This window comes from Crocodylus porosus, unplaced genomic scaffold, assembly GCF_001723895.1.
Source record: "Crocodylus porosus isolate Cpor-Errol unplaced genomic scaffold, CroPor_comp1, whole genome shotgun sequence".
NCBI classification, from domain to species: Eukaryota; Metazoa; Chordata; order Crocodylia; family Crocodylidae; genus Crocodylus; species Crocodylus porosus.
Window position 1 is genome coordinate 131661278 of NW_017728943.1, and position 9861 is coordinate 131671138.

Genomic DNA, 9861 nt, shown 5'->3' on the forward strand with positions numbered 1-9861 from the left:
TGGATGCAAACTTGATAATGAGGCACTTCATTCACCACATCCTTCTGCTCTAATTACTAAGGTGAATAGGAAATACTTCATTTAAGGCGGGAACAGGCTGAAGTAAAACCAGTTGTTTGGAAAATACAAAGAGAAGTGTGTATGTGTGGGGTGCGGGGGTTAATGATCCCTTTCTAATATATATGAAATTATTTTGAACTTAAACTTCATGATGAAGGTACTTTTGCATTAGTATGTACGCCTGTTTAAAGTTTCATCGATAAGCACAGCACCGTGGTGGAAGTTGGGTCCATCAGCAGTAGCATTCTTGTTCAAAAACATAGATACTCAAACTGCCTCAAACTAAGCAGCTGTAATTCATGAACTGGATCCCCAGCTTAACTATCTACCTGCTGAAATACTATGCAGGTCTAATGTAACACACAACTAACTTTCTACCTTTGGCTTAAAATCCAGTTTAGTGCTTATCCTCACTATTCATTTGATAAAAAAAAAAAACCCAACTCTTCAATTAAAGAATAAGTGACTGTGCCAGAAAAAGATACTTGTACAATGATATAAAAAGCTGGAGTATATTTGTAATGCACATGATATCCTCATCTTTAAAAAATAAAATGCATCTGGAAGTTGGGAAAAACCCCAAATGAAATATTTGCTGATTATTAAAGCAATTTAGAGAAGGGAAAGTTTTAATTTAACAGCAATTCAGAGGTTTAGGATTTGTGGTTTTTTATTATTATTTTTACTTAGCATTCTGTCCAGAGACTGCCCAAAATGTTTTGGAGGAAATAATTTATGGATGTACAACTGTGCCTGCAAAAACATATTGCATCAGTTCAAAGGTTTTTATTGCTTAAAGTATAAATATATGCATTGGGAACAGAACCACTGTGCATAAGGAATAAAAATGAGAGAAGGCTGGAAAGAGAAAAATGAGCACTTTGAGAGGGAAACTATTCTCTGGGGCAGACATGATAATGTAGCAACTAGAAGTCAGAAGAAGTAGGAACAAAAGAGAATGAAAAGGTTTGTTACAACAAAGCTTTGGTGTTTTCAATCATGTTTTTTAACGTTTAATCGCTAAGGAGGTTTAATCACTTCACCCTCCTGTGGCAAATACACTGTGTTCTTCTATGCCATTTACTGCGGTCTCTCAGCCAAAACTTTAAAAATGAAGGAGGACGTTCTGCTTGGAAAACTTAGGGCTCAGGGAGAAGAGGACGGTGGTAGCTTTAAGCCACTTCTGGATATTCCCCCTTCTGAACTGCCGTGGGGCCTAGAGTACCCAGATAAATGCCCTGGCATCTCTGAAGCTCTGGTGTTGCAGCACTTCCTCCGATGTGCCCTGTCTCCAGGACAAGCCCCCCACACTAGAACTTATACGCAAGGGTCCTCAGAAAGCAGCTTTAAGGCCTCGGGCTGGATGAGTTCCTCCTTCTGCTGGAGTAGAAGTGAGGACTTCTGTTACGAGTACAGCAAAGCACCGTTCCTTTTGCCACCGTTCTTGCCATTGTTCTGTCTGCTGCCTTACACCTCAGAGCTGGCTGCGTTTCAGCTCATCTGACTCACATTGGTCCCAAGCCCTGCATGTAGCTCTGTGCTTTCCTGCTCCAAGAAAGATGTGGGGCCTCCACGTGGGAATAGGGTTCCACATGGGAGGATCAGGGCTATAGTTTTTTTGCTGGAGTATACATTACTTTAGGTTCACCAGGCTACAAATATATTTTTATTTTGTTCTAGCAAACTCTCCCAAGTACATTTCGGCCAGTAATCTCCAACTGACTGATGTATGTGCACACTATTTTGTCAGGCTAAATGAGCTTTGCATGATGACTGGCTGTGGCGAACCAGTTTTACAATTCCTGTCTAAGGCTCAGATGCGAATATTGAAAAGAAACTGCAGATGCCACATTTAGCGGAAAAATGTTTCCACACCGGTAAAAAAATATCAGTAAAATCTATGCACTGAGAAGACATCAAATTCTTTTTACACTTATATCGCCTGCACAAGCAGGGAGTAAAGTAAACTAGTCTGAGGCAGCTGTAAATTTTCTGAGGATTTATCTAACCACAAATACATCGAAATGGGGAAATGGGGCTATATTAAACTGTGCAAGATGCTGCTGGAACTTAGCCATTTCTGCAACATCCTGTAATTAATTTATTATGACAGGTCTGGCAAACTGAAACACCATATACACTTGCGACAGACTGTTATGATATAGCTGTTTGAAAGCTTTGCAGTCACATAAAATGCAGGTATAGCTGAAACAATACCAGAGACAAATCTTAACATAGTTTCTCCAACAGCAGTGATCATTCCCAGACCCACATCTCCAAACCCTAGGAATGTCACTAGAAAACTCATTGCAGACTGGGACAAAGTTGAGATCACTCTCTGGAAGACATTAGTGTAGATTTTGTTCCACAAGGAGTAAAAATGAGAGACCAAAAATCATCTGAAGACATATCTCCTGCGGTGTGTGAGTCAAGCCTGACACCAGGCGTACTTCAGGAGGGAGGAATTAAGAAGTGGATCTGAAACACCAGACACACAAGGCATGTCAACACTGCCTCCATGTCAAACCTATTTGTCTTTTTGTGAAAAATGTCCTGCATACTCACTCCCACCAAAATGAGGCAGTGAAGCTCTCTTGAGCAACCCTGAGCATGTATACTGGCACCACCCTTGGGTTTTCTGTCTCTGGCATGTTTGTTAGTGCACATTGCAGGCCACCCTGGCATGACAGCCATCAGGGTTCAAATTATGGAGGAGCTCAGGGGGCTGAGCTCCCCTATCAGAGACGAGAGCCCGCTGTAAGATTTGTAAGATTTGAAAATAACCTGGGAGGATCACCAATTTTATTAGGGCATCGTGATGGGAAGCCCAATTATTTTGCAGACTCCCCCCACCTCCCCAAAGTGTCATTCGAACCCTGACTCCCATGCCTCCGTTCTGGGATTTGATTTGTACTGCGAAGAGTGAAAGGGCAGAGTGTACTTCATGGTGACACACGAGCACAGCACAGAGGTAGACAAGCCCATAAAGTTAACAAACCTTGAGCAGTCCATATTCTTGCCACTCCAGATGTTGGACATGACACTCTGGATCTTTGTCCAGTAACAGTGCAAGGGGATAAAAAATGTTCCATAGAGCTGGAAAATAATAGCCCAGATGTCTTAGAACTAACCATATTTTCCTTTTTTATGTCTGGCATGGCAGAATCAGTCTGAGAAAGGTAATAGAAATAGGCCCTCTTACTTAATCCAACTGCTTCTCCTGAATGCTTCACATCAACTTATAATTAAAACAAAGAAATCCCTGTGCTTTTGTTTTGCCATAGAGAATCAATCTCTTCTATCTAATAAGTAACCCACTTCTAGAGATAATGAATCACAAGGTATCGGGCTCTTGACCTGCCACTGGTTCATCTGAATACAGTCCATTTCGCCAATGTGAATGGAAAGTCCTCTTTCCCTCCTGGGCCTTAATACATTTAGTTGTCAGACTCTTTTTGGTTGTGTGTTTGTTTTTAATGGCAGCACTTTGACTCTGTTTACAGGTTTAAATCCCTAAAGAAGTGGAGGGGCAGAGCATGGGTGAGACTGGCAGAAGTGCCTACCAACAGCAGTTAATTATGTGAAGATAGCTACTCCATTATATGTATGTTCATATGGTAGTGATTACTCGTCATGAAGTCCTCATGTTTTTATTTCATCAGCCATTCATTTCTTTACTACATATGCCATTAGTATTTTAACATCCCCTTTTTATAAACATTTCATAGACACAATAGCTTAGTTTTACATAGTAGAACATTAATTTTTGCTTGTTGGGGACAACTTGCCAGAACCCACTCATAGCTTCAGTGGTTGTTCATTACATCAGGACAAACCTCATTAATATACACACCATTTAAATTCCAGCTATAAGAATAGACATAAATGTATGCTGAGCTTAGAAAAAGAAACATAGTCCTTATTGTGGTTTGATATGATGTTGTAATGAGAAAGTAGTATTAAAAAGTACATACAAAACAGTACACATACCTTTCATTATATCCAATTAGCCAAATCAGTGGTGCCCAGACTTTCAGTCCTGCAGGCCAGATGAATGCTATAGGGTTGGTCCACAAACTAGATCTAGTCTGTGGGCACAATCTAGCACATGGTCTTCGTCTAGCCCATGGCCTCAGTCCCCAGTCCTACAAATATCATGCCTGCAGCCCCAACCTATGCCCTAAATTGGGCCTCAGCACAGGCCTCATACCCTAGATCAGGCCCTGGCCCTACATGCCATATTGTGTACACAGTAGATTGGGCGCTGGCCCTGCATGCCAGATTGCACCCACAGCCCCAGCCCCACTTGCTAGATCAGACCCTGGCCCTGTTCACTGGATTGGGTTATGTCCCCATGTGCTGAACTGGGCTCAGCACCAGACTGTGTGTGCAGACCTGTCCTCACCCTCAAGGCCATGTCATCTGGCATGCAGGACTTGGAAATTTGGCAGTGGGTGAGTAGTGGCAATGTTCTGGACCCATGGGGAGCCCTGTGGGCTGGGTGACTTAGGTGTGTGGGCTGGATTTGGCCAGCAAGCTAAAGGTTGAACACCATTGGGCTAGATCAACTGGGGCAAATTAGCTGTTGGTAACATACCTTGATAACCAACTGCCTGGTGACAAATAAGCTATCAGCCACAGGCTTTTAGAGGTGGGGAATTTAAAAATGTGTTTTCTATTAATCTATGGAGAACAAGGACAGTACAAACACTTCTTTTATAAGTCATGTTGTTGGAGACAGCCTTCATTGGAAAAGTAAGACTGGTCAGGAGACCCAGTTCTTGTTGTTTCTGCTGAGGACATGCTCTTGACTTATACCTCTGGGGGGTAACCTTGCCACAGAGCTCCCCAGGAAAGGCTTGCCTGATTTTCTTCCTGAAGGACCCCCTGAAGCCAGCCCTGGTTTGGCTTCTAGAGGGCCAAGCCTCTGGCTTCAAGACTCTGGCTTCCCTATCTATCCATAGCACCCCCACCGGAGAGAGTGCATTCGTTCCTCAACTCCCATGAAGGAGGCGGTTCCTTTTCTAATGGGTGTGGGCTCAGAGTGCCGACGTCCCAAGCAACACAGTAGACAGCTCCTCTTTAAATCAAAGAGTCTGTTATGTTAGTGCAATTCCCTTTTTCTTCCCTGGGACTCCTAGTTTCTCTTGTCCAACTTGCTCACAGCCTCCTTTTCTTCTCCTCTGGCACACATGCCACATGAGCAGCAAAACTGTAGCAAAACTAGAATGGTTAAATAAAGTAACCAGAGAGTAAACTCACAAGTAAAGTAACCAGGGCGTAAACTCACACCATAAAATTAAACATGGTGTCATTGGGAACCAAACAGAAAGCAGACTGGAGCTGCTGTTTGACCCAGACTATTACTTTCTCCTTATGTGAAAAGCTGGCATTTAGGTGTCCTACTATGAAACAAAAGAGGTGTTCCCACAGAGCTCTACAAAGGGTGCCACTCAAGATTGGCAAGCCAGAACTTGGCCTACTTCGCTTCCCTGGTTGAGCTGGAAACAAAACCTTTAGGGCCAAGTCCAGAAAAAGGGGCTTAGGTACCTCCAAGGTAGGAGCTGCAGTGCCTCTTATCTAGGTACTTGGACCTATGGTCAGGTCCTAACCTCCTTGTATGGGAGGACTATAGGTTGTCTACACCAGTGTTTCCCAACTTTTTCCAGCCCAAGGCACACTTACATTAATAAAATTTTTCCGTGGCACACCAGTTAAGGCATTCCCCATCCTCATCCCTATTGCAGCTCATTGCCGTGGCAGAGCTCCACGGCGCACCTGTTCATTTCTGACGGCACACTTTTGTGCCGCGGCACACTGGTTGGGAAACACTGCTCTACACTGCAACAATGGTCCTCACAGCACCGAGGGGCTTAAACAAGCCCAGCCCTCACCAGCTGCCACTCTCCAAACTTAAAATTTAGCGGTTGCTCCAAGCTTGGTCCCAGTTGCTGTTCTCAGGCCTGCCAAAGACATTGAGGGTCAAGAGCCAGAAATGCACCAAGTGTCCTCACTGGCAAACTTCTGGGTTTTTGAGGGGATTGAGGGGGTAGGCAGGTTAGTTGTGTGCAGGGTGGTCAGGCCACTTAGTGCTAGGACTGGCCTGCCAAGGAGTAGAGAAGTCGAGATCCAAACGGGCCATAGCAGGGAGCATGAAATAGGGGGAAGCCTCAACACAGCACTCAGTGTGCAGCTTTCTAGAGCGGGGCGGCAGGACATGCAGGACAGGGTGGAATAGGAAGCCTTCGCTTCCCCCCATGCCTCAGGCAGGGCTGTGCAGAGGTGCCTGTGTCCACTCAAGATCCACAGACACGACCCTCTCCTGACAGGAGGTGCCTCTGCCTTTCCTTTCAGACAACTGAACACAGATAGCTTTCGTTACGGAGGTCAATGTATTTTATCTTAAAGAGTCATCTTTAAGATAAAAGATGACTCTGCAGCCCTGAGTCAAAGACGACTCTCATAACTCTGAAAGAGTTATCTTAAAGAGTCAAAAAGCTAAAACACAGAAACAGTTGCTGGAACAGATGTTAGGCTGGGGTCTACCCACTCACAGAAGAATACCCGCAGCACTGGGCCACAGTCAGGCTCCCTTTTGGCCACTCTCCCTGGTCCAGGACTCAGTAGTCCTAGCAAGTGGGGCACCTGCCCTGGCTGCTAACGTAGACAGGGCACCACAAAGGCAGCCCCCTGGGTAGCCTGTGCTGTGACAGCAGCAGCTCAGCATCCCTACCACCACTCTTCAGCACTCAGCTCCCCTTTCCCTTCCCCCATCTCTCCTGCACCCCTGCCAAGTGCACTGAAATAATTGGTTATGCCTCTGCCAGGACTCAAGTTTTTGCCTGCCCACAGGCCCACCTTCAACAGTAGGGGTGCCTGGCATCTATGTTATATCCTGGTGCTTATGGCACTTTCCTGGGAAATGGGAACTGTAGATTCGTGTCTTCTCAGAGTGAGGAAAGAATTGAACCTGGTCTCACACTTGGGGCCAGTGCTCTAACCACAAGGAAAGGAGGTTAGCCACACAGTCTGCCCCAGCCTGCTCTTAAAAGAAAGTAGCACAAAGCCCAAATCTCAGGGCTCCAGGAGGATGGAGGCCTCATATCAGGCAGAGGCATGAGGCATGCACCGAGTTCCTTATTTCTGTTATAAATGAGGTGCTTCTGCAGATATGCAGAATTAGCACTTTCTGGCATCTAGGAAAGCAGATCCAGGCTCAGGCAGCTGAGAGCAGCAGTTTCTAGGACTGTAGCTTTGGTTTCAGGTACTGAAATTCTTCCTAAGTCTCATTTTGGTGCCTCATTTTTTTCATTGGCCCTGATCCTTAGGTCAAAATTTACAAACCCGTCTGCCTAGAATGTATAGAAATAAATGGTCTTGTATTTCCCAAGGTTTAGCTTAAACTACTTGCTAACGTACACAAAGCACACAGTCTTCAGGGGTCCTTGCTCTAAGCATGAGAATATACTGTCTGTCTCCACTTCTCTATGCCTAAAATATTTATCTGTACTTCCTTCTAGCCACAAACTGATTTGATTAAGGCCTTCTGAGAGGCTATTACCCTGCTAATACTTAGCACTGATCAGTTATTAGCACCAGAATAGAAAGTGACAATGCATGGGCTTACATTCAGAAAAATGAATAAATAAAGAAATAAAAAGTGATGGTCAGAAATGGAACCACCGCTTCCTGGGCAGAGAAAGATTGGAAGAAAGTGTTAAGGTTAAAATCCCTTGATGTGCTCACTTTAGACTAGGATCACAGCCAAGGGTTATAAAGCCTGATGCTGAGCAAGATCTACTTTTCCTAGCAAGGATTGTGTTGGGAGAGGGAAGACCCTGTCTACCTCTTTGTGTTGAAATGAACTCACTTTAAAAAATCATGCATGTTATTCTGCTGGCTTCAAGACAGTTACTACCATGGTAAGCTTTACTCAGTGAGAAGGAGAGAGAGAATGTGGTCCTGATTCTTTACCTTGTCTTATCATTCAAGCCTGTGAAAAATGGGTGATGGAGTACCCCCAAAACATTTCTGGCAGTCATGCCATACAGGTGGCTATGCAAAGTGCAGGACAGTGAGGAACAGGGCTGTGCATGTGTGTGTGTGTGGACAGCTTGGTAGGGTTGGTAGCATTGCTTGGCTTATTTTATCACTACCGATATATCTTTCTCTGCACATAAAAAGATGACTGAAGGGGTTGAGTTTGCTGCTGCTCTCCAGTGTTACTGAAGTATCAAACTATGATGAAAAGTATTCAGCTGAAGGAAAGCATGAAACTATGCCGTAGCATCCTAGAGCTGAACATCAGGAAAACAAGTTCACAAAAATTATTCCAATGATTAAGTTGCTCCCTTTCATTAGTCTTTAAACCAATCCTTTTTGTGCTACTTTTTCATAATGTTTTCTCTTAAAAACGTTATTGACACTGTTATTGAAATAATTACTGACATTCATTTTGTTTACCTAAAGACACATTTTCTTACCAAAACAGTTCTTGGCAAATAAAAAAAAAAAAAAAAAAAATCAACAATGATTTTGAAAATGCTGATGAAAACTACTGATGAAATTGTCATGAAAAATGTTGACAATTTTATTAAGGAAAAAGAACCTTCGCATGAAAAAAATATTTTTCATAGACATTCATAGATTTCATAGACATTAGGGCTGGAAGAGACCTTGAAGATCATCAAGTCCAGCTGCCTGCCCCAGGGAAATTTTTTGTGTGAAAAATACTGACTGCTTTGACATTGTGCTGAATTCATTCTTCGTTGTAAATGAGACATATCTTGACATGCTAAGTCTTTTCATACTGTTTCATGGGACAGTATCGTTGGGTGTTTGTACATATGCTTCGGGGGGGGCACCTTAATTAGAGCGGCTCTCAGAGCATCTTGTGTCTCAGTGTTCCTGCATTTCAATGAGCTTTAGATAAATTGCCCCCGCTGCCCCCACTGCCATGGGGACACTGATACATGAGACGTGGGAGGCTGCTGCAGCAAGGTAATTGCCACGTTCCAGCAGACTCGATGAGTAGAGTCTGCTCCAGTGCACTGGAATTACAGCGTGTCAGAGCAGTCTCCCTGCTCGTGTATGGACACCCATAAGTAGTAAAATATAAGTGTCATACTGAGTCAGACCAATGATCTGTCTAAATTTGTGTGCTGTCTCTGACAGTAGCAGTAGTAGATGCTTTAGAAAGAGAACATATGGACAGGGTCTATCTAGAGTCTCCTGTTATACCTCCCCTAGCATCCACCCTCGTGATCATCAAGCAAACTAGGGAAATGCAGATCTAAATAAAATCACTATTAGGTAGAGGGACAACTGGAAAAACTATATTCAAAAAGTTGATAGGTGAGATGTCAGACTGGAAAGGTATGTGTGGAATTTTGCAGTGATCCATCATGGGTTCAGCTGTAGGCAGTATTTTCATTAGTGATGCGAGCAATGGTATAAAGGGTACACTTCAAGACTTTGCAGAGAACACCAAATTAGACACCAAACTCCTACTGACTTCAGTGAAGCTGAAATTTCAGCCCTACTTTTTTTCCAGGTCTCAGGAGTCAAAAGGTCCTGATTTTGAACCCTGTCCTTCCTTTGATTGGTTGTTTGGTGTTGGGGTTGTCAAACTCCAGCCTTAGTTTCCCTCAAGGTAAAATGAGGTTAATAATATATTTCTCACAGGTTTGGCACAAGGGCTAATTAGCTGGTGTACCTATGACACTGACAATTACTATTTGAGAGTTCACTCCTCCCTCAGCTCACATACTCTGATGCTGCAGGCAGTGTTGCCAACTCTTG